The 25859-nt window shown below is 26.8% G+C and overlaps 1 protein-coding gene across 5 annotated transcripts in view; it reads left to right on the top strand.

Annotated features, from left to right (window-relative positions):
* The first annotated feature begins 2077 nt into the window (after positions 1–2077).
* LOC111684525 (Ca(2+)/calmodulin-responsive adenylate cyclase) overlaps positions 2078–25859 on the top strand; it is a 129881-nt gene continuing 106099 nt past the window's right edge. For 3 of the 5 annotated variants that reach the window (XM_046946808.1, XM_046946807.1, XM_046946806.1), the window contains exon 1: positions 2079–2775. The gene's annotated coding sequence lies outside the window, so the exon portion shown is untranslated. Of the gene's footprint in view, positions 2776–25859 lie in introns of all 5 variants that reach the window. The other 2 variants (XM_046946805.1, XM_046946809.1) reach the window with 2 other exon arrangements.

The following is a 25859-nucleotide window of genomic DNA, read 5'->3' as shown; positions in this document are numbered from 1 at the left end:
GTAAATATACTTTTAAACATTTAACAAATAATATTTCCTAGATACTTTACAATAACAACAACAACCTCTAAACAATAAAAGCATTAAGAAAAAAACATATCGACCTAAATTCTTACCATACATTATGATTTCTGCTATATGTACTTCTCGACAGCTTTTAAAATCTAAAATGTAGGGTAATGTAGGGTCGTACTTGACCATGAATAATTTCCTTTTTTTGTCCATATTCATACTTTTTGTTTTTATTTTCTTTCCTTTTTCTTTTTCTTCTTCTGGTATTTTTTACTACTATTTTTTTTTTGTTCGTTTTTGCCCTTTTTGTGCTACACTGGTTTCTTTCTCTGCAAGAGCTTCCTGCACTTGTATCTTTTGTCGCGCCCTTTTTGTTTATTTTTGTTGTTGCTTTTACAGTTTATTTCTTGTTGTATCCACACTACTGCTCCTCATGCACTAGTCCGCTCTCTTTGTACTTATGAGTAAATACTAGTACAAGTACTTTTTTTATTTTCTAAAATTCATGTGCTTTTTTTTTGTTTTTCTCCAACAACATTGGAAAACAAGCAGAAAAGTATCCAACAAAACAGTTTGTTCTGTTTGTTTTTATTGTTATTCTAGTACAAGGTACAATTTTATTATTTTTACAACGTTTTTTTTTTTTGAGGAGAGACCCCTTTTATACCATGTGTTAGGCGTAGAACCAGTATTTAAACTTTTGACTGCTTGACTGATTTACTGTTGATGATGGTTCTTATTTTTTTATAAAATTTTCAGGTTTTTAGAAATATTTGTTTCTTCTGTTGTTTACAAATATAATTTAGGTTTTTGTTGTTTGTTTTCATTCATGGTTATTGTTTTTTTTTTTGTATTTTTTAATAATAAAAAAATATTGTCTTCATCAACGTTGTCATAATCATTTGTTATCGTCTCATCCAATGTTGTTTTACACTTTTCTTCCGTTTCTCGTTTTACAACGAACAAGTTTACGTTTAAATGTTTTGTTTTTTTTTGATGAGATAAAGCATTTAATTAAAATTGTACCTGTTACTCTCCCAATTATAAGAATTTTTATTATTTTTAAAGAAAAATATATTGTTCTTTGTTTTTAAGGAAATACCTTAAGGTTTTTCGATTAAATATGAATAAAAACTAAAAAAATAAAAATCTGTATAGAATATTTATGTATAAATTAAATACCTATAGACTAGGCCATAGACTTTAGAATAGACTATAGACTAGACTATAGACTATACTATAGACTAGACTATAGACCAGACTATAGACTAGACTATAGACTAGACTATATACTAGACTGTAGACTAGACTATAAACTAGACTATAGACTAGACTATAGACTAGACTATAGTCTAGACTATAGACTAGACTATAGACTAGACTATAGACTAGACTATAGACTAGACTATAGACAAGACTATAGACTAGACTATAGACTAGACTATAGACTAGACTATTGACTAGACTATAGACTAGACTATAGACTAGACTATCTAAAAATCTATTAATATTTGAAAATTATATGAAATGTTTAAAACTTAATTAAAAAGGCTTCAGCTACAAAAGCGTCTCTAACACTTTCTGATATTTTAAAATAGTTTGAACTAATAATACACATAAATTTTCAAATTAGTTATCGCAATCAAAGTTTTTAATTAAAATTTAATCTTTTTTTTTTTTTTTTTGATTTTGTATATAAAGGCTCCATTTCCATAAAAAAGTACCAAATAATATTATGCGCTTATAACAACAAAATAAACAAAATGTTCTTTCACCATAATAAAACCATAAATTTTCTCTCAATTTTTCTTACGACACAACACGTTTTTATGTCGCGTGCGTTTTTAAAAATAAAACTAGAAAAAACAACAACAAAGTAAACAATAAATAATAAAACCGAAAATGAAACCATAAAAAAAACAATTATCTAAACAACAAAAAATATATATTCACAAATATAAATATCTAACCCTTCTTTTTCTCTATTTTTTAATTTTACAGATAAATTTAAAACAAAATTTTCAAAAAATCTCAAGCAAATAATTTTAAACGAAGAAAATTGTGCAAAAAAAAAAAATATGAACATTCTCCAATATAATAAAAAATATTAAGAGAAAAAAAGCAGAATATAAATATCTCACCTCAACAGCATTTGGATTAAGCTCTATTGTGTTTCCTTTGGGTCGAAGCCAACAAACGAAAAAACTCAACAAACTACCAAGTAACTCTGGTCTGTTTATTGTGTCTGGGTTGGTTGTTTCCAATAAAATATTAAAAAAGTTACTAAAAAACAACCACCTTTTCTTGCTAACAAAAGCAACAATAACAACAAACAAAAATACTGTCATCACATGTAGAAAAAAATAAGTTTAAATCGCAGTTTAATATGAAACATACATAAATATCTTGCAAATATCTTGTGCTTTCAAAAAAATTCCCATCAAGCAGAGTATATATTGTTAAAAGAAAACAAAAGAAAAAAATCAGCAGACTATTGTCAGCCCAGACAACAACTTGAACAACATCTTGAGTTCAAAATCTAAAAAAAAATCGAATAAACATTTTAAATTTATAGAATATTGACAATATTTAACTTGTTATTGTTCTTTACAATATAAAAAGTTTATTCTTAATTGGATTTTGTTTGTTTTTGTATTTGCGCCCTATACATCAAATGTGCTCCATGATTAAATCATCATTTGCTGTTTTGTCTTCATCAGTGTCATCTTTATTGTTGGTCGCATGAATCCAAGTTATTATAAGGTAAGTGACTTTTTCTTTTAAATTTAATTAGATTTTGTTATTTTGGTTAAAAATCAATTTTAATACTTAGTTTCTACTTGTTTTCTGATTTTTTTCAAGTTGTTTATCAAACAAAGCCAAAATATAGTAGAATTAACCGAAAAGTATTTTGTCATAGTTTTATTTTTTTCAAATGAGAAAAATCAATCAATAACCCAGCAAAATATTGGCAGAATTTGAACTATTTTCTAGAAAAAAAAACTCTAAAAAATTTTAGACGGAAATATTTAGAGGAAAAATAGCTTAGAATCTGAACTTATTTCAGTATTGAAATAGTTTAGAATCTGCACTATTAACTAGGCGGAAAATAGCTCAGATTCTCATCAACTTTCTAGACTGAAAATAGCTCCAAATCGCAATTTTTCTAGAATGGTAATAGCTCCAACTCGAACTTTTTTTCTAGACTGAAAATAGCTTAGAATCTGAACTATTTTCTAGACGGAAAATAGCTCAGACTCTAAACTATTTTATAAACAAAAATAGCTCAGACTCTAAACTATTTTTTAAACGAAAAATAGCTCAGACAAGGAGCTTTTTTCTAGAAGGAAAATAGCTCAGACAAGGAGCTTTTTTCTAGAAGGAAAATAGCTCAGACTTGGAACTATTTTTAAGACGGAAAATAGCTCAGACTGGAACTATTTTCTAGAGGAAAAACGGCTCAGCATCTGAACTATTTGCTAAAAAGAAAGTAGCTTAAAATCTGAACTATATTCAAGATGGAAAATAGCTCTGACTCGGAACTATTCTCTATACGGAAAATAGCTCAGAATCTGAACTACTATTTTTAGACGGAAAATAGTCAAGAACCTAAACTATTGCCAGACGAAAATAGTTCAGCATCTGAATATTTTCTGAACGGAAAACAGTTAAAAATCTCAACTATTTTCTAAATGGAAAATAGCCCAGAATCGGAACTATTTTCTAGACGGAAAATAGCTCAGACTCGGAGGTATTTTTTAGACGGAAAGTAGCTCAGACTCGGAACTATTTTCTAGACGAAAATAGCTCTGAATCTGAACTTTTTTCTAGACGTAAAATTGCCCAGAATCTGAACCATTTTCTAGACAAAAATAGTCCAGAACCGAAACTACTTTTAAGACGGAAAATAGTCAAGAACCTGAACTTTTTTCTAAAAGGAAAACAGCTCCGAATCTGAACTATTTTCTAGACGTAAAATAGCTCTGAACTAGAATCCAACTGAGAAGCGATTTCTCAGAGAACTTTAGTTTTTATTTGAAAACATTTGCTGGGATAAACAAAAATGTTGCTACTTTGCCAAAATTCTGTGCAAATATTTTGGTTATTATAAAGAAAGGAAAAATTTCCATTAAAAAACAGAATGTTTTCGTTTTATAAACACGTGAAGGAAAACTGTCATTAAAAAAAAAGTACTTTAAGAATATTCAATGAAATTTAAACATTTGTAAGGACTCATTCAAAAAACTGTCATTCAAAAAAACACACTTTAAAAATATTCAATAAAATTTAAACATTTGTAAGAACTTATTTAAATCCTCAACATGGGACTAGATATTTTAAATAAAACGTTAAAGTAAAAATTAAAAAAAAAGAAAAATAAAAATTTTGATAAATTTATTAACACATTTCCCCTTCCATACCACTGTACTGTGTAAATTGAACTTTTTCTTGATTTCTTAACTAAATGCTATTATTTCTTAATAAAATTTCTTTCTTGCCGACTGTCTAACAGACACATAAAGTTATTGACACCAAAAACTTGCATAACTTCTAAATTTACACTGGCAACTAAATAAACTTCAATATATTATTCAACTTCTTGCTCTTTTTGCATTTTTTCTTTTTTTTACAACTAACAATTGAAGTTGACAAAAGAACCCATTGTTGGTGGTGTAAAATAGAGAAAAAAAACAAAAAAATATTTTTATATACAAAAAAAAACTACAAAAATTAATTGAAAAATAGCAAAGAATTTAACAAACAAGAAACTATAGATAAGAAACTTCTTCTTTTGCACACAATAATGGATGAACTCTGAATAAATGAATGAAATGTATGAATAAAATGTATCATCATTCAGTTATATTTAATTGAGTTTCATTATATTCTATAAGCTAGTAGATTTGAACAAAGAATAAAGAACAAAACTTCCTAGAAACCCCAACAAATGCCAAAGTGTAACTGGAAAATCGTGTCAATTTAATTCAAATAATTGTACATAAATTACAAAACAGCAGCAGCAAGAGCTAAATTATTAATATTGTTTATTTTTTTTTGCTGAATATATATGTTTGTACACATAAATACAATAAATTTATGTTTAAATGATTAATATTTATTAGATAAATGTTGTTTATTAATGGTTTTTTAAATTGTTTGCAAAATGATAAAAACAAAAATTAAAATAATAATGCATAAATTTATATCGATTTTTTAAAAGTGCAGATGTTTAGAAAGTATTTATAAGAATCTATACATATAGGCAGGAGTATAAATAACCCATATTGAAATAAGCTGAGAACCTTAACTATCTTCTTGATGGAAAATGGCTCAGGTGCTAAACTATTTTCCAAATGGAAAATAACACAGAATCTGAACAACATCTTAGACGGCAAACTATTTTTTTAATGGAAAAATACCTCAAATCCGGGACTATGTTCTACACAGAAAATACCTCAAATTTGGAACTATATTCTAGACAAAAAATGGCTCAGATATAAAGAAAATTTATAGACGGAAATAGCTACCAACCTGAACTATTTTCTAGAAGACAGTGCGGAATTTGAAATATTTTCCATCTAGAAAATGGTTCAGATTCAGAGCTATTATCAGTTTAGCAAATAGTTTAGAGTCTGACCATTAGAAATCTAGAAATAGTTCACAATTCTAGCACATTCTAATATATATTGAAGACAGAAAATAGATCAGAATCTGAAGTATATTCCACATGGAAAATAGTTCAGAAACGGAACTTTTTTTAAACAAAAATGGCTCGAAATCGGAACAGTTTTCCAAACTATTTTTTAGACGGTCAATAGCTCAGAATCGGAACTTTTTTCTAGACGAAAAATAGCTCAAAAGCGAAACTTTATTCTAGACCAAAAATAGTTCAGAATGTGACCTATTTACTAAACCGAAAATTTTACCGATTCGGAATAGCTTTTTGTACTATTCTAAGACGAAAAAAGAAGATCAGATTCTGAATTATTATCTAAAAGTTATATTCTAAACATTTTCTAGCTCAGAATCTGAATTATTTCCTAGACTGAAAATAGCTGAAATTAGCTAAGGATCAGAACTATTTTCTAAACGTAAAGTATTTCAGATTCTGAACTATCCTTTATGCGGTATTTCAACTAAATAGCTTCACATCAGATATGGGTTCAAGTCTTCTGAAAAAGTGAGAATGTAATGTTACTCTCAACTGAATGTAATGAGCTTCCAAGTGGGAATTTGCTATATTAAAATCATGCCTTATTGAAGCAGATTTATAAGGGAGAAAATAGCTTCCCTTACAAACCTGCTTACATGTAAGCTCCAATTTTTACAGGGAAAGTAGCTCAAAATTTTAACTCATTTACTACTCTTTAACTTAACTACTCTTTAAACTTAAAATACCTAAGATTGTCGATCTAGACGGAAAAAAATTTAAAATCTTGAATCTTTTAAGAGAGGTAAAAGCATAAAATCTAAATTAAAAATCCCTAAGATTGTTGATGGCAGTTTAAACTAAAAATCGAGACAAAATATATCTCATAACAAGAATTATTTCTCAAATCAATAAAATGCACAACATACAGTCAAACAATAATTAGACTTTACTTAACCCCGTTTCAAAACAACTAATTAACATATGACCCTCATTAAAACTAAGATTTGTACAAATATTAAGTACAAATTGAATTGATTTCCCCTCCACAAAATCTTTGGCAATTTATACTAAAATCTAATTAAGTATTTGTAAAACGTCGGCTCAATGCTGTAGGAAAAAGGGTGGTGTAATGAAAATTTTAAGCTTTTGCCCATTAATATTACACAATTAAAATACTCAATATGAACAAAGTCACTTTGAAGATAGAAAAAAAGGCAATTAAAATTAAACGTTTATGACTGTTGAATGTTTTTCATGTTTTAAAGTTGAAATTTATATTCAACAAAAATGGCACGTCTCTTATTGCAAATGAATTCCAATGGAATTCTCTAACCTGCTACGTAACTGCAAATACACTGAGAGGAATTATGTATATTTAATTAAAATCAATATGTTTTAATAACTAAACATAAACTTTAAAACTTGGAAATCTTTTTTGAGAAGGGTTTGCTGAAAATATGGTCCTTTGAATAGTTGTAAAATTTTACAAATTCAAATTAAATTATTCTAAATGTATTTCTCTAACTTCACATAAATTCCAAACATAATCGTATAATTCTGAATATTTCTCATTATTTGTTAGTTTTTTTTTCAAACTCTAAATACTTTATTTAGTTGCTGTATGTATCAAGTTAAAATTATTTAATTTAGTTCTCTTTAGATAATTTTCATACCAATGCAATTTTATTTATACACTTACATATACAATGTATGGCTTTATGTAAAGTATATACATATATGTAAAACGTGCTCTTGATTTTATTGGAAAAACAAATTAAACAAAACGAAAAAAAAAACAAAGTTTATAACTTTTACACAGCTGCTTTTAACACACATTTATTACACCATAAACATTTACAAAGATTACAAACATACATAGACAAGTAAAATGTATGTACTATACTCTACATTCATGACTCCCTATATGAACAAAATTTACATACTATTCAAACAGATACATATGTTTACACTTACAGTATAGCTAAAAATTTAAGCAATTTTCGGTTACTAAATTATCAAAATCATATAAAATTTGTTAAAACAATCTTCGTATAATAGAGAATCGATGGCTGAACATTGCAGATCAAAATATAGCACAGCGTCTACAGATAGTGATTCTCAACTATATTCTTAGCACCGAAGAAAAAAAATTCATATTAGCAGAAAGTAGCTCTTTGAACTATTTCTTGGGGAAAATGTAAATTACTTTCAAAGCAACAAATAACACAAAATCTGAATTTTCTCTGAGGAAAAAGAAGCACAGAACCTGAATTATATTTTAAACAGGAGACAGCACAAAATCTGAAGTTTCTCTAAAGCTAAAAACGGCATACAGTCTGAACATTATTTAAAGCTTTTAATAGCACATAATCTGAACTTTTTCTATGCAGAAAATAGCACAGAATTAAACTATTATTTAAGCAGAAAAAAGCTCAGAATTTTAGTTATTTTCTAAGCAAAAAGTATTAAATAGTTTAAACTCTCCAAAGCATTAAATAGCACACTAAGCAGTAAATAGCATAGAATCTTGACTATATTTTAAGCAGAAAATTGCATAAATTCTAAACTTTATATAAATCAGAAAATAGCACAGAATTTGAACTATGAATATGATAAGCAGAAAAATCAAACAATTTTTTAAGCCTAAAATAGCAAAGAATCTAAAATAGTTTAAAAAACAGAAAATAGCACAGAATCTAAATTATTTTCTAAACACAAAGATGCACATAATTGAACTTAGAATATGTACTAGTTCTAAGCAGAAAATAGCACACAATTTAGACTTTTTTTAAGCGGAAAATAGTATAGCACCTTTACTATTTTTTTAAGCAGAAAGTAGCACAGAACTTGAACTTTATATAAAGCAGAAAATAGGACAGAGTTAGACATTTCTTTATAGCGCAGCACCTAGACTATTTTTTAAGCAGAAAGTAGCACAGAACTTGAACTTTATATTAAGCAGAAAATAGGACATAATTGAACTTAGAATATGTACTAGTTCTAAGCAGAAAATAGCACACAATTTGGACTTCATTTTAAGCGGAACTTTATATAAAGCAGAAAATAGGACAGAATCAGACATTTCTCTAAGCTGAAGAATCTGAACTATATATAAAGTAGAAAATAGCTCAAAATCTGAACTGTATGTTTAGCAGAAAATATTAGAATATCAAGTACAGAATATGAAATATATTTCAAGCACACACATGGACTATTTTAAAGCTGAAAATAGCATAAAATCTAAATTATTGTCTAAACAGAAATCTGACAAAGATTATCAGAAGATTTTTATTACTTAATAACAAAAAGTTGCTTAGTTTTCAAACAATACTGTGTCCTCTATAAGTGAAGTAAAAATACAATGTATGCGTGAGTAAGACTTAATTCCAGAGAACTTCATGGTGTTCCTTGTTATTGATTGTTTACATTTAATGTAAATAAGTAAAGTACATACAAAAGATACAACACACTACACTCTCTCTCTGCCTCTCTCTATTCATCATTCTTTCGCCCTCTCTTTAACACATACTAAAATTTTATACACTTTACAACATTTAATTGGCTTCATTTCGTTAGTTGTTTTCTTAATACTAGTATTTCTCTAAATTATATTCACTTGTAAGTTGTTGCTGTAGTTTTATTTTCTTATTTGATTTTATTTCATTGTTTACAAACATTTAGCTGTACCATTGTGTTTACATTTGAAATTAACAACAAATTTCATTACATAAGCCATACATCCAATCAGTCAGTCATCCAGTCCGTCCGTCCGTCAGCCAGGCAAGCTGTCAAACAGCTACCGTTGTGCAGGAGTTTTAAACTAAAATACATTTACGAGTTCATATGTTAATTAGTCGGTTATTTTTGTTTTAAATTTTTGATTTAAATTTGAGTTGGAATGCTTAAAATTTTACTTTTTTTTGAGGTAATGTTTACTTTTAATATAGCATTTGTATGTGTTTTTCTTTTAGATGTCATCCGGCAATTAGTTTAATAAATTACATTACTTTAATGTACTTTGACAAGAAAAGTTTAAAATGGAAACTGCAAAGAAATTTTTTTCAAACTAAATTAATACTAAAAATAAATTTTTAATGATGTAAAGGGAATAATTAAAAAGTAGCAGAGAAAAGATTATAATGTAAACTTAAATAAAAATATTTTCTACATACATACAAAAAAAAAAAAAAAGAATATGAAAAAATTCACAACAAATAAAACACATAATCTGAAGTATTTTTAGACCGGAAATAGCTCAAACTCTGAACGGAAATTAGCACAGGTTCTGAGCTATTTTCTAGACGGAATAATGCGCAGTATGTGAACTTTTTTCTAGAAGTTCAGAATCTGAATTATATTCTAGATATAGAATAGCTCAGAATCTAAACTTTATTTTAGACAAAAAATAGTTTAGAATTAAAAATATTTTTTAGACGAAAAATATATCAAAATCTGAACTATTCTCTAGATGGAAAATAAAACAGATTCTGATCTATATTCTAGACGGAAAACAGTTCAGAATCAGAACTATAGCTTAGAATCTGGGCTATATTCTTAAACAGAAAAAAGCTCAGAATCTAAACTATATTATAGACGGAAATAGCGGAGAATCTGAACAATATTCTAGACGTAAAATAGCTCAGGATCTAACCTAAATACTAAACTTCTGTTCTAGACAGAAAACCGCTCAAAATCTGAACTATTTTCTGGGCGAAAAATAGTCTAGAATCTGAACTATTTTGACGGAAAATTTTTCAGAATTTGAACTCTTTTTCAATACGAAAATATCTCAGAATCTAAACTATTTTGTAGACGCAAAAAAGCTTTGAATCTGGACTATATTCTAGACGGTAAATAGTTTAGAATCTGAACTATGTTCAAGACTGTAAATAGGTCAGAATTTGAACTATGTTCAAGACGGCAAATAGCTCAGAATCTGACCTATATCCTAGACGGAAAACAGTTATCTGAACTATTTTGTACTATTTTCTGGACTCAGTATCTGAACTAATTCAAGAAATTGTTTAGAATATTAACTATTTAATAGTTAATATTCTATTCAAAATATATACAATTTCGACTCAATGTCAAATCTATAACATTCGTCACACTATATTTAAACACAAACCATCTTCACTCCATGTTGCACTTGTAAACCACAAACAATGATCTCTAAGTTTCTAGCTATACATGGAATAAAACAAAAATTAGACTTTTGCATGCTGTTTTTTCTCATGCACTAGCTGTTATATTACTCCTGGAGGTGATGATGATATTGTTGTTGTTGTTGGTTAAAGTTCATTTGTTGCAACATTGATTTAGCAGCGACAAGCAAACGAGATGTGTAGTGTATGTGTGTGGTTTATGTTGGTTGCAGTTCAGTGAACCGCTGCAGAAAAAAAGGTAAAATTATAAAAACAAAAAAATAAAAATAAACATACTCATACCGTGTGCTAAGTATACGTTTAACAATTTTAAGGTTATACTGGAGTGTGTGATTTTATGTTACCTTCAGCAAAATAATAAAAAAAGTGTGAAATTTGCGTTACATTTTTAGAAGGATGATATAAATTCTCACATGATGGTATACACACCTTAAATATTCTACAAAAAAATATGGAAAATTATTGTAGGAGGCACCTTTAAAAATTGTTGGCGTTACAAAACATTGGCACAACATACATACGATACTTCTTTAGACTGCCATCATCACCATTTCTATTTTTGCTTGAAAATACATACAGCCTTCTATGGTTTGATTTTGAAAATATTCTCAATAAGAATGTCATTATAAACATCAACATCATCATCGTTTTCAACATCAACATAAAATTAAGAGTTGCGCTATGGATTTCTATTTTTGCTGCTCTACTTCGCTATTTTATATGACTTTGTGTTGGGGACCTTCTTCTATTTGTGGCACATTAAATTAAAATGTGCTGCACACATGTTTGTTCGTAAAGGCAAAATCACACTCTATTTGCAACCATAATTAAAATTTGAAAAAAAAACGAAGAACTGGAAAGTGTTAAAAACAAATATTTGTATCTATGAGTTTTTTTACGAATTCTAAAATAAAATCCATGTGAAGGGTCCTAGATTTCTTTACTTTATGAAAATTTATGCGCTATTTTAAATTTATTCATCATTGCTGGCTTTCGTTTTGCAAACGGAAATCATAAAAATACTTTAAAAAAAATTTAAAATATTCTCTTTTTCTTTATAATTTGTGTCTATTTTCCAGAACGTTGACCATTAAAAGAATTAAGATTTTGATTTTTTTTAATAAGAAAACATTATTTTTTAATCGCTTAATTAGCAGGCAGAAAGAAAGGAAAAAAATGAACTATTTTCTAGACGGAAAACAGCTTAGAATCTGAACTATTTTCTAGACGGAAAATAGCTTAGAATCTGAACTATTTTCTAGACGGAAAATAGCTTAGAATCTGAACTATTTTCTAGACGGAAAATAGCTCAGAATCTGAACTATTTTCTAAACGGAAAATAGCTTAGAATCTGAAGTATTTTCTAGACGGAAAATAGCTCAGAATCTGAAGTATTTTCTAGACGGAAAATAGCTCAGAATCTGAAGTATTTTCTAGACGGAAAATAGCTCAGAATCTGAACTATTTTCTAGACGGAAAATAGCTCAGAATCTGAACTATTTTCTAGACGGAAAATAGCTCAGAATCTGAACTATTTTCTAGACGGAAAATAGATCAGTATCTGAACTATTTTCTAGACGGAAAATAGCTCAGAATCTGAACTATTTTCAAGACGAAAAATAGCTCAGAATCTGAACTATTTTCTAAACGGAAAATAGCTCAGAATCTGAACTATTTTCTAGACAGCTCAGAATCTTATAAACACAAAAGTCACTTGTAAACACATAACACAATTAAATTCTACATAAAGAAGTTTGAAGTAGACTTTAATTGTTCTAACAAAATTTAAAGGGTAGGGTCATATTTACCGCTACCCCAAATGAGCCCTCTTGTAAAAAATCGTCAACAATTATGTTAAAAACCCAATTAAATTTAAATTTTTTAAAATATTTCACATTTTTAAAATACTGACTGGTGTAGGGTATGAGTCGACCATGCTCTACTATACATTCATACTCTTTTTTTATAATTCAATGGCTAAAATCCTTTAACATTTCTTGCAGCTTATAGAAATATTTTCATATAAATAAAATTTACTCTTGAACTCTTGGCTTTTTCATACGTTATTTTCATGGTTAAACTTTAACTGCGCAAAACTAAGTGTTAATTTATTTTTAACTTTTAACAATTTCTAATGGAGTCTAAACATGTAAAAAATATTTTCACATCAATTTTATCTATTTTGCGTATGACCTCGTAAGTACCTGGCTGACGTTAATTTCATTTACTGGAAAAAAAGAAAATGGGTATTTTCCCATTTAGCCCTTGAACTTTTTGTTTAGTTTAAATGGTTTGATGTCTACACTCAATCGAACAAGAATACACTTTTTGCTATTTTTTCATAAATAAAATTTAATGCCGGCATTTTGTATTATTTCAAAAAGAAAACAGAAACCAACATTCATTGAAAATATTCTCTATTTCATGATCCATGTATTCCATAGAAAATTTCGTTGATAACATTTTCACTGAAGATGAGTGCAATGTATTATTTGTTTTTGTTATTTTACCAATTTCACTGTGAAGGTTTCGTATTTTTTTGTTTTGTTCAGCAAGGGCCATTGCCTTCTTCTTCAGCTTCTTGCTAATCAACAAACATCAGCAACATCATTGTCGGCATGTTTTCTTGCTGTAAATCCAATGATTGTAAAAATCTCCACTCTACTAGTGCTGATACCCAATACCATTTGTAATCTTGTATATATGAATATTACAATATTTACTTTAAGTTTACATGCTATTTACGTTTATGTAAACACATTCTGTACGTGTGTGATTGGCTCATATTCCAATGTATAACATCTGTCTGTTTATTTACGAATGGATTTTGCAAGCTTTTACTTTGATGGAATTAATCAAAATAATAACAACAACAACGATAATATTTGTTGATTGTAAATAATCAGGTTGATAAACCTCATTTTAATGATCATGCAGATGCAATACAATTTTTAAATAAAATGTATTTAAATGACGTTGTTTTACGATTACATGTTATTACTTTTTGTTATTTGTTTGAACTATTTTCTAGACGGAAATTAGATCAGAGTCTTTACTATTTTATTTATAGCCCCAGAATCTGAACTGTGTTATAGAAGGAAATAGTTCCAGAATCTTAACTATTTTATAGACGGAAAATAGCTTAGACTCGGAACTATTTTTTAGACGAAAAATAGCTTAGACTCAACTAGTTTCTAGACGGAAAATAGCCTGAGTATCTGAACTATTTTCAAGACGGAAAATATCTTAAACTCAGAACTATTTTCAAGACGGAAAATAGCTTAGACTTGGAACTATTTTCTAGACGGAAATAAGCCCCAGTATCTGAACTATTTCCTACACGCAAAATAGCTCCAAGTCTGAACTAGTTTCTAGACAGAAAATAGCTCAAAGTCTAAACTAGTTTTTAGACAGAAAATAACACAATGTCTGAACTAGTTTCCAGAGAAGAAATAGCTCAGAGTCTGAACTTTTTTCTAAGCGAAAAATAGCTCAGAGTCTTAAGAGTATTTAAAAGTATTTTCCAGATAGATTTAGACGAAATTCTTAACTACTTTCTAGGCGAAAATTTTCCATAATCTGAAGTATTTTCTTAACGGAAAATAGTCCAGAACCTGGAATAAAGCCTAGAATTTTCGTTCACGGAAAATATCATAGAGTCTGGACATTGTTCGGGCATAATACTGACACAGAATATCAACTACTATTAAGGCGGAAAATAGTTCAGAGACCGAACTATTAGCTCATCATCTGAACTATTTTCTAGCTGAGAAAAAGTTTTAAATCTAAACTATGCTAGAAGCCCAAATAGTTCAAAATTTTAGCTACCATCTAGACGAAAAGTAGCTTGGATAGTTTAGATTTTAAACTGCTATCTGAAAAGAAAACAGCTGAGATCCTTAACTATTTTTTTAGACGATAAATAGCTTAAAATCGGTAAATCGTTTAAAATCAAAACTATTTTTTAGAAGTAAAATTATAATCCAAACTATATTTTCAGTGTAAATTAGCTTAGAATACGAACAATATTATAGGCCGAAAATATTCCCGAATTTATTTTCATTTACCTTATTTTCATAATGTTAAAGCTTTGTCCTATATAGAATTATTAATTGTCAATTAGTTAATTAACATTTTGTTAAAATTATTTATTTTTCTTAATTTTTTTTAAGCCAATTATCACTTCATCTAGATTACTATGGAGCAATAAGACATACTGACATGTTTATTATCGGTATTATCTGGAATTATAACAAAATTGTTCCAATAATTGACATGACCAAACCCAATTCTAACAACATGTAAAATTTGAATTTTAAAACGCAATAGTTGAAAACTGAACACGCAGAATTTAAAATTTTTTGATGAAAAAAAAAAAAACAAAAATCAAGAAAATAAATAAAAATCAATTATAATTGTGATTGCATAAATCAAATAAATAATGTTTAAATATAGAGGTATATGTGTCCATATGCTTAAACATGAACATTTTAATCATTCGTTCATTCAAACATTCATGCAGGCAAACATGTTATGAAATTTTTAATATTGAAAACAAAGTACAACCATTTTTAAACTTTGCTTGCTTACTTGCAGTAGAAAAACTTTAAAGGCCTAAAGAAATCGTTTAAATTATATTGAACAAATTCATCATTAAGTTTTTTTATTATTTTTTTATTTCTATAAAGTTGGCTGGTCTGGGGTGTTGTTACGATACATGCACGCACGATCGCATACAGTTACAATTTGTTTGTCGAATGAATGCTAAGGACAGCTGGAGGGACATATTAATGTGGCTGCGTTGTCGGTGACGACAACTAATTGTTAAAGCGCATGCTTAACAACATTGAACAATTCTTTGTAATAAATTATGAATGTGAGGGAATATACAATATAAAATATTCAATAAAATGTAATAAATTATGATAGACACGATCAATCACAAATAAAATTATTCTGTTAATTTTTTTTGTTTGGATTTGATTTCTTGTTACTGTAACTGCCAACTGGCAATAATATTAAAAATAAAATTCTATTTTTAAAGAAATGTTTGTATAAATTTCTTCTTTTAGAAAATCACAACTGGAGAAATTTTATTTTATACAAAATTTTCTCTTTATTGAAAATTTTAGAGAAAATTCTATTTTTATAGAAAATTTTTAAGAAAATTATCTTTTTATTGAAATTATTCGAAAAAATTCTATTTTTTACGAAATATTCAAGAAATATCTATTTTTATACAAAATATTCTAAAATTTTTTTATAGAAGATATTCGAGAAAATATTCTTTTTATAAAAAACTTTCGAGAAAACTCTGTTTGAGAAAATCTTCTCTTTTTATTTAAAAATTTTAAAGAGAATACTTTCTGTATAGAATTTTTTAAGATTATTTATGTATAGAAAATTTTTGAGAAAATTTCCTTTTTATAGAACATTTTCGAGAAAATTTCTATTTCTTTTTATAGAAAACTTTTAAGAAAATTATTTTTTAAATTTTCGCAAAAAATTTTTTTTTCTCTTTTTTAAAGAAAATTTTCGTGAATTTTTGTAAAAATTATCTTTTTATAAAAACAATTTTGTAAAAATTCTCCTTGAATCGAAAATTTTTATAAAAATTCAATTTTGATAGAAATTTTCGAGAAAATTATCTTTTTATAAAAAATTCACTTTTACAGAAAATTTTGGTAAAAATTCTTTTTATATAAAATGTTCATAAATATTCTTGTTTTATCTCTTTTCGTAAAAATTCTCCTTTATAGAGAATTTTCTTAAAAATCTTCTCTTTTCGTAATGTTCGTAAAAATTCTCCTTTTATAGAAAATTTTAAAAAAATTATATTTTATAGACGAAAAATTTCTTTCTCTCTTTCTCTTCATATAGAATATTTTCGAAAAATGTCCCTTTCTATAAAAATTTTAAATTACAAAGTTTTTATAAAAAATCTTAGGAATACTATATTTTTACATAATAAAAACTTAAAAAAATTTTTTGGAAGATTTTCAAAAGAATTTCTTTTTATAGAAAATTAATAAAGGCCTCTTTTTATAGAACATTTTCGAAAAATTCCCTCTTTTATAAAAAAAATTAAAAAAATGCTCTTTTGATAATAAGCTTCTAAAGATTTATCCTCTTTTAAAAAATGAACGAAAATTGATCTTCTATATAAAAGTGTTCAACAATTTCTCTTATGGAAAATGTAAAAATAATTTCACTTTTTATAGAATGTATTTTTAAATTTCTCTTCTTATAATAAATCTATTAAAATTTTCGCTTCTTAAGGAAAATTTTTAAAATTTAATAAAATATTATTTTACTCTTATCTAATTTGTTTATTACTCAATTATATAAAAACGCACCCAATAAGAGGCATGCCACATTTTTTGTTGCTTTTACTGTATTATTTATTAATCAACGTTCAACACCTTGTTCTAAACATTACAACTTTGTTTTGTTTAAATAATTTTAACTCTTTTCATATAAAATAAATTACGTTAAGTTTTATTACAAAACCAGTTATTTATCAATTGAATCAAATAAACAAATAAACAGATGGACGGACAACTGTACTGCTTGATAAACTAAACCCAAAACACTAGATTAATGTATTTTTTTAAGGCACACATTCGACTCATTGTAGTTGTGAATTTTGGAAAACCAAAGTTTTCTTCTAATAAAAAAAAAACTTAAAAATAAACACTGAATTTTGAATATATAAAAATTTTACAATTCTCATCACGTTTTTATTTCATAGACTTTAAATTTATTTTTATCTAGATACAAATATTGAGTGTAGATTGTTTATTTTTTAATTTTGTATGTTTTCGTTTCTGTACAGGCGTGTTAGAGTTTAAAAGTAAATGAGTAGAGTATTTTTTCCCTCATGTGTATAAAGGTGAGCGCATGTGCACTTTAACTATACAAAACACCTTGCCACCCGCTAGCATTTTAAACATGTCTAATGACAGGCCGACGCTGTGCACGAGTGCTGAAATAGGGTCAGAGTTGTTAAATAATGAAATTTTTGAATTTCTATAGTCAAGTCTATAGTCTAGTCTATAGTCTAGTCTATTGTCTAGTCTATAGTCTAGTCTATAGTCTAGTCTATAGTCTAGTCTATAGTCTAGTCTATAGTCTAGTCTATAGTCTAGTCTATAGTCTAGTCTATAGTCTAGTCTATAGTCTAGTCTATAGTCTTGTCTATAGTCTAGTCTATAGTCTAGTCTATAGTCAAGTCTATAGTCTAGTCTATAGTCTAGTCTATAGTCTAGTCTATAGTCTACTATATAGTCTAGTCTATAGTCTAGAATACCATGAACTCGACTTAATTTTATGTCCATGATCCTTTGAAAAAAAGTTTTTGTCAAGGTTTATTCGTATTATTTTTAATTATTTATTTTTAATTATATTAATTTTAAACTGAATCCGTAAAATTGCTAACTCTAATTTGAAACCGCAATATTTAATCAAAATTTACACATTTATAAACCACAATTTAAACTACTGAACAAATCAATTTCCAAAACCCAATAACCCTTATTAGAAACACAAAACAACTAATAATAACTACAAAAACAACTAAATTAATACATTTTTCAATAAAACCAATAAATCATTAATCAATTAAAATTACAAAAACAATAGCAACGATGGCAGCAAAAAAAAAAAAAAAACAATACCCACTTGAAGTATGTCAAAATATATGAGTAGAGTACTCGAACTCATATCATCATGATTATCATCTTCTTCATTATTTAATTTATTTTGTAACACATTCACATACTCGTGCCAACAACTTGCAACACAATTTTAAAGAGAAAAAAAAAACAACACATGCTTGCCTGGGTGCATGTAGTGCAACTTCTAATTAAGAGTATTTGAGACAACAACTACTACAAAACTGCTCTTTAACACTGTACCTTAGTGTATGTGAATATATGTAATTGTTATTGTTATTTTACTATTTGTACGATAGTTGCATTTGTAAAACCTGTATGATTTGTTTTTTCCTCTTTAATCGTTTTCATTTGTTACACTAACTAACCATTCATCCATCTATCTATTCGTTCATATGAGTGAATATTTTCATAGTAATTTTATCTTTCCGTAAGTGGAGTAATTAACGTGGGCACACGTTCTCCTTTTTTTAGTCTGTTGTGAGTAAAATAAAATAAAAAGTGACGTTCCAATATTCAATTTTAGGAATTTAAACACTAAGGGTCTTATTCAAAAACTTTTATCAAAGTTTTTTAAAACAAATTTTCATACAAAATTTTATCTACTTATAAACCTTTGATAAATGATTGTGAATAAGGCAGTAAATAAGCATTTTATTTGGATTTTCAAATGATTTGTTTTATATCGTTTTGTTTTGGTAGGACAAAACTAAAAACTACTTGAGTGATTTTCAGAGTATGTTTATTTTTTATTCAGTAGAGTTGTTAAATTAATACAAAATTTTTAATTTTAAGAAACAATTTCTCATTTTAGAGAAAATTTTGTATAATTTCAATAAGTTTCCTTTTTCAGGAATTTTTCAACAAAATTTTCTTTTTATAGAAAATTTTTAAGAAATTTTCTTTTTTTAGGAAATTTTTAACAAAATTTCTTTTAAAGCAAATTTTTAACAAATTTTCATTTTATAGAAAATTTTTAAAAATTTTGAAGGAAATTTTCAACAATTTTATTTTAAAAGGAAATTTTAACAAATTTCCTTTTCATAGGAAATTAAAAATAAAATCGTTTTATAGAAAATGTTCAACATATTTGTTTATTATGAAATTTTTAACAAATTTCCTTTTTATATGAAATTTCCTTTTTGTATGAAATTTTCCAAAAAATTCCTTTTTGTAGGAAATTTTCAATTAATTTCCTTTCTATAAGAAATTTTCAACAAATTTACTTTTAATGGGATAAAAGGAGGTTTGAGATTTCAAAAAAATTTCCTTTCTATAAGAAGTTTTCAATAAATTTTCTTTTTATAGACATTTTTTAAAAAATCTCCTATTAATGGGAAAATAGGATAAATTCCCTTTTTGTAGGAAATTTTCAACATTTTTTTTATAATAAATATTCCACAAATTTCCTTTTTATTGGAAATTTTTAATGAATTTTTCGTTTTTGTAAAAGTTTAATAAATTTCTCTTTTAATATCCTATAGATTTTTTTAGTTTTCCATATTAGATTCTGACAATTTTTTCTTCATAAAATGTACTCAGATTCTGACAACTTTTCCTTTAGATAAAAATGCACCAATTTTGACAAGTTTTCCAACAGAAAAATTGTTTTTGGATTCTGGCAACGTTGATCAGGATTGCTCTGATTTTGACAAAGTTGAGCAGGAACAAATTGTACTGTAGAAAGAGTTTTCAGATTGTACCTTTAGAAAAAGTTTTCAGATTCTGACAACTTTTCCAACAGAAAAATCTTTTAGATTCTGGCAAAGTTGAGCAGGAAATATTGATCTGATTCTGATAACATTTATATAGAATAAGTTCTCATATTCTGCCAACTCTTCATACAGAAGAAAACACTCACATTCTGACAACTTTTCCTATAGAAAATATATCCTGATTCTGTGGAAAAAGTGTTAAAACTCCTATAGAAAAATAATTCAATTTCTGTTTAGCATTCGGAATCTGCCTTATTTTTTCCTATAAAATAGGACTAAAATCCGGACAACCTTTCCTATAAAAAAGGACTCCGATTTTGACAACTTTCTCTACGGAAAAAGTACTCTGATTGTGACTACTTTTCCTCAAAAAAAAGTACTCAGATTATGTTTTCTCTTTTTATGGAAAAAGTGAACAAGACTCTAATCTTCTCTCCATTTTTTTGAAAGTTATCGGATTCTGCTAACTTTATCTATAGAATTAATATAGGAAATCAGAATCAATTATTTATCGCTATAGAAAAGTACTTTTCTTTTGGAAAAAGTGCTGTGATAAAATCTCTATTAAATTCCTAATTTATTTAATTATTTTTTTTCAACTAACGACGCGTCTTCTTTACATTATTAAATCATTACGGTGGCTAACGAATCGTAAAAGCGATAAAAAATAATATGGTTCCACCTAATAACCATTAATGATATCTTCCCCGATTTTACTTATCATTAAAGCTAACTAATTTTACAATTGATTAATTATACATATTGTGATAAGTAAACAATTGTTTATATGTACTATTTAGCTTTATTGATTTATTTCTGCAGTAATTGTATTGTGATTTATTAAAACCATAAATTGCTACAGTAATTATTAACTAAAAATAATGCTAAAAGTAGACAATAAATAAAACTACAAAGTGATAAAAATTTTGTATTTTTATTTGTTGTTACACATTTATTGTTGGGACAACTAAATAAGTAGGAGTAAACAATTACCGATTACAAAAAAAAAACGAATAAATGTATATTTAAATCCCAACAATTGTGTGTAAAGTAAATAATTCATTATAAGTAATACTCTAATAACAAATTGCTTTTTAAACTAAATAATAATAAATTATAAACAATAAAATATTAAAAACTATAATTGATGACTGCTTAAGTTTTGACACTAACGCCACCTACAACATTTTTTTCTTTTTTGTTTACTTCAAAAAATTTTTTCTTTAGATGGGAAAAGTGTGTTGTTGAGTTTCAAATAGAAAATAATATTTAATTAATATTTAGTGAAAACATAACAACATAAAGTTATATACACTTTTTGTTGTTGTTCTTATTGTTAGTAAATTTATGTTGCCGACTTTAGCTAAATGGGAAATTTACTTTTTCTTTTTTTTCAAGTTTTTTCTTTTGCTGGTTTCAATGTGGGTGTTTAAACATTTAAACAAAATCGTTTTGGGTTTTGTTTTTATATCGTTATTTCTTGATTGGTTTTCTTTAGTCGTATGTTTGTTGTTACTTTTGTATTTTTTTTTGCTGTATTCTTACATGGCTTAAATGTAGCTTTGTCCACTTGACCCACTAACAATTATTTGCTGTTGTGTTTTCATTGTGAATATGGAAAATTTGTTGTGAAACACTAGGGACATGATTAAGGGTCTGTTGGTAAAAGTACTTAGTTTCTTACAAAATTTTCTTTACAGAAAAAGCACTTTGATTCTACTTATAATTAAGATTCTAACTAATTCTAATTATAACTCGTTTTCTAACTTTAACTAATTTTTCTTTAGCAAAAGTAATCTGCTATTGTAGATTCTGTGTACTTTTTGTACAGATAAATACTTAGATTGTGACTACTTTTCATTTAGAGAATGTATAGTAAAAGTATTTTGAATCTTAATACTTTTACTATAGAAAAAGTAATCTGATTACTTTACATATACACACTTTTAATATAGAAAACTGTTCCGCTTAACTTAAAACTACTTTTCTTACCTTGACTCCGTCTGCCTTTCATATTTGTAAAAGCTCTTAGGTTGTGACTTTTCTATATAAAAGTTAAAGTGATTACTATAGAAAAAGTAAACAGATTCTGACTGCTTTTCCTACAGAAAAAGTACTCCCATAGAAAAGTTACTTTCCTTATAGAAAGATACTCAGATTCTGTCTACTTTTCCTACAAAAAATGCACCAAAATTATATTCCTACAGAAAAAATCTACTTGTTCTATAAAAAGAGAAAGAAAAGGTACTCCGTTTCATTCTACATTTCCTAAACTTGTTCTATGAAAAAAGTACTTAGACTCCGACTACTTTTCCCATAGAAAAAGTATTCAGAATTAGACTAATTTTCCTATAGAAAAGTTCTGAGATTTTGACTACTTACTCATTTTCTGGTTACTTTCCGCCCGTAAAAACTTGAAAATGAGGGAAAATCCGATAAAAAAAAGGTATCGAAATTGATACAATCCGTTGTCAAAAGTGATCTTACTACGTTTGTTAACATTTAGACAACAAATGAGTATACAATTTAAGCAACTTTATGACAACTATCGTTGTAGTTTTGAAAAGCATCGTTGTCATTGCATTAACGTATTGTTGTCATTTCGATTACGCTTTATGTCACTTTGGCAATGAATTGTTGTGACTTCGACAACGAAATAAAGTGATCTTACCACGTTTGTTAACATTTAGACAGTGGATGTGTATAAAATTGTAAGAAGACCCAGTTATCATTATGACAACCACTGTTGTAATTTTGACAAATAATCGTCATCATTGCAACAACGAATTGTTGTCATTTCGATTAAGCTTTGTACCGCTTTGGCAATGGTTCGTTGCGACTCCGAAAGCGGAAAGTTCTGGTTGACAATATAAAGATTGGAAAAACATTATATTTTGTTACTTTACTCTCGTTAACTCAGTTCTCAGTGTTTTATTGGCAACTTGTGAATGCAGTATGAATAAATAAATATGAATGTTACTTTTATAGTGTTCATATAATGTTTTATATATTTAATTTTTTTCTTTTGTTTTGCTGTAACGAACACATGTGTCACCCACAGCATAAATAACATTCATAAAATATGAAAAAAAGTAACTCGAATAAATATAAATTTATTTATAAGTTCAATTTAAGATTAAATTTAAGTACAGTAATAAATATTAACAATATGGGAAATTGCTAAAGCTAAAACGGTTTAAGCTTGAGAAATGGCCGGGCTTTAAGTAACAGTTTATATAGAGATTTTTATTTCTCATTTAAGCAAAATATTTTTAAATAATCTATGACTTTCTTTATAATAATATATTTTTTTTTCTTTTTTTCAGGTGAGTACCGATTTTAAATATAATTCTGAAAAGGTATTTAAAAAACATTATTAAAAATAGTTTAATAGTAATATTGATATATTTCATATAATTTATTTTAATTCAAAATATTTTCTTCAAAGTCTCAAAGCTTTAAAAATTTTACTATATAGTTTTTCTCTTTAACCTCTAACATTTTTACTTCCTTTTATTTTACATTCAACTGACATTAAATAAATTTATTCGAAATAAAAACTTCTATTCACAGTTCCCATCAATAATAAAATACAAAGAAAAAACAAAAAAATCCATTTATTGTGAACTAATTTTTGTTCACTGTTTACCAATTCATAAGTGCATCTCTTCATTTTTTTCCTTTTGCTACTGATATAAAATCATATACAGATAATATTCTATACATTATTTTTTCTCTGTAACAACTGACAGTTCAACAATTGTCAGAGAAGTAGAAAATTGAATTCACTTCGCATAACTCGCGTACAGTCAAACGGAATACGTGAATGCTAAATGCATTAAATAAAATATTGTATTTGTATTATAGTGTTTTTTTTCATTTTATTTAAAGTAAATATTGTTTAAAAGGAAAAAAATATTAAATCAAACCTAAAATTCAAGATACATATTAAAGATAAAAAGAAATAAAAAAATCGAAACTGTAGTGAATACAACATGCTGCAACACATGTACAAATAAACAAAAATAAAAAATACGTTCAATTCGATTTTAGTATTCAATTCGAAATATTCAGTGTTCAATAAAAATAATAAAAAAAACTACAACAAAATATTTTCATTTCAATCATTGGCAATATATCTTTAGCGTTATTTTGTTGTTGTTTTAGTAGTATGTTGTAGTAAATAAATATTTATCTAAATATATGAAGTACAAGTCAAAGTAGAAGTCTTTGTAGTAGCAATAACGCAGTCTACTATTACTCAGCAACAGTGGTTCTTAAATGGGAAAATAATTTGAGTTTTTTTCTACAGAGAAATTAGTCAGAATCTTTACACTTTTTCCATAAGAAAATTAGTAAAAATTTGAATACTTTTTGTATAGAAAAAATATTCAGAATCAAAGAACTTTTTATATAGAAATAGTGGAGAGAATTTGAGTACTAGTTCATTAGGAAAAGTAGTCAGATTTGCAGTAGAATTTTTTTTATAGAAAAAGTAAAAATAATCTGAGTATTTAATCTATAGAAAATTTTTCTATAGGAGAAGTATTCAGAAATCAAATTAATTTTTCTATAGGAAAAGTTGAAAGAATTTGAGTATTTTTTTTATTGGAAAAGCTGACAGAATCTGTTAATTTTTTCTATATGAAAGTAGTCAAAATCTGAGTATTTTTTCTATAGGAAAAGTAGCTAGAATATTAGTACTTTTTGTAGAAAAAGTACATTTACAAGAAAAGTTGGCAGAATGTTTGTATCTTTTATGTCGAAGAAGTGGTTAGAATTTAAGAACTTTTTCTATAGAAAAGGGAATCAGAATCACAATACTTTTGTCATAGGAAAAGTATCTGAGTACTTTTTCAATAGGAATAGTAGTTAGAATTTGAGAACTTTTTCTATAAGAAAAGTTGTCAGAATCTGCGAACTTCTTGTATAGGAAAAGTAGTCAGAATTTGAGCACTTTTTTCAATAGGAATAGTAATCTGAATCTATGTACTTGTTCAATAGGAAAATTACTCAAAATTTTAGTACATTTTCTTAAGAAAAAGTAGTCAGAATCCTATTTTTTCTATAGGAGAGTTAGGCATAATCTAATAGGAAAAGTAGTCAGAATCGGAGAACTCTTTCTATAGGAAATGTATAAAGAATCTATAGGAAAAGTAGTTAAACTTTGAGGACTTTTTCTATAAGAAAAATTACTCAGAATTTTACCTTTTCTTAAGAATGAAGTAGTCAGAATCCTAATAGGAAAAGTAGTTAGAATTTAAGAACTTTTTCTATAAGAAAAGTTGTCAGAATCTGAGAACTTTTTGTATTGGAAGAGTTGTCAGAATATGAGTACTTTTTTTCTATAGGAATAGTAGTCTGAATCTGAGTACTTGTTTTATAGGAAAATTAGTGAGAAAAAGTAGTTAGAATCCTATTTTTTAATAGGAGAGTTATTCATAATCTAACAGGAAAAGTTATCAGAATCTTCTCTATAAAAATTTTTCAAAATCTGAGTACTTTTTCTATTAGAAAAAATAGTATGAATGTAAGTACCCTCTCCATAGAAAGAATAGCTACAGTCTGTTTTCTGAGTACTAATCAGAAACTAGTCAGAATGTAGTTTTTCACAGGTCCATACTTTTTTTTGCTACAGGAA

This window comes from Lucilia cuprina, chromosome 3 (assembly GCF_022045245.1).
Source record: "Lucilia cuprina isolate Lc7/37 chromosome 3, ASM2204524v1, whole genome shotgun sequence".
Taxonomy (NCBI): Eukaryota; Metazoa; Arthropoda; class Insecta; order Diptera; family Calliphoridae; genus Lucilia; species Lucilia cuprina.
The sequence above is the reverse complement of the archived record's forward strand: the minus strand, read 5'-3'. Positions and strand labels throughout refer to the sequence as shown.